Consider the following 1,220-nt stretch of genomic DNA (forward strand, 5'->3'; position numbering starts at 1 on the left):
TGTGAAAGGAGAAAAAACTTAGAAGAGGAGGAGAAAAGAGAAGTGAAATAAAATAGGAATACTTTCCGCGCCATGCTCCACTTTGGCGCGAAATCAGAACAAAATGCATTCTATCATTGACCATTGAGGGGGAACGTGGGATCGTCCAGTCTTGGTTGGCAATGTTCGTTGAGATTCCAGCTTTGAGGCGGGTTGGTGAAAATACTCTGTAAATAGTTCGCGAAAGTGGCCCGATAGTGTCGATGTCGGCGAAGGGTGTGGTGACGTACTTGGAGGCGTGTCCAGAAGTCCACCGGATCGACGATGTCGTCCCGGAAGAGGTAGTTGACAGCCATGCCACTGATCCATGTGACGGCGTGCCACTTAGCCGGTGGAAAGTAGGTCGTGTCAGGATATATCATTATAGTAGGAGAAACATGATGTGGTGGTACTCGGAGGTAGAAAGCCACAATCTTCTGTACGAGGGTCCAGACAGCTGCTGCTGGCCCACACTCAAAACGATGTAAATCTGTATCTTCGACATTGCATTTGAGGCACAGGGGTTAGTCCACCAGTGCAATACGATGCAGTTTCTGTCTTGTAGTATACTTGCCGTTGACGAGAAGGTACCACATAGAGGTGGTGTCAGTGGTGTGATATGGTTGGTGGATCGTTTTCCAAACTGTAGGCCATGAAACCTGAGGTTGACGTGTTTCGGCGGGGCTGCGTGGTGGAGACTTTCGGAGAAGGCGGTAGATGTCGCGGGTGGTCGTCTTCCTGGTCCTGGGGAGCTCGGTGCATATGTAGCTGTACTCCAAAAAGAAACGGCCCATATGTGACATCGGAGGTGGGATGTGCGCCAAAGACGTCGGTGGGCGTCTCGAAACAGGTGCGAGCTCGGTGGTCAACATTCCAGTAAAACTAGCATTTTGGCTTTTCCATAACCGGAGCATAGTATTGGTGTAAAGTGCCGTAGTCCTGGCTCTCACATTAACCAGGTCGAGGCCACCATCCCGCTTCGGTAAGGTGAGAGCTTCATACTGGACTTTGAATATGTGTCCAGAACAAATGAAATAGCCGAAAGCCGCCTGTAATCTGGCCGCCATTGTCGCAGTGATGGGCAGAATCTGCGCTATATGGGGTATCCGGGTTGCCAGATGGTTATTGACGAAGGCGACTCTCTGGCACATATTCAGCGGGCGTAGAATGTGATTTTGTATGTTGGCCCGGATGCGTTGCAG

The sequence above is a fragment of the Schistocerca gregaria genome, chromosome 3, assembly GCF_023897955.1.
Source record: "Schistocerca gregaria isolate iqSchGreg1 chromosome 3, iqSchGreg1.2, whole genome shotgun sequence".
NCBI lineage: Eukaryota > Metazoa > Arthropoda > Insecta > Orthoptera > Acrididae > Schistocerca > Schistocerca gregaria.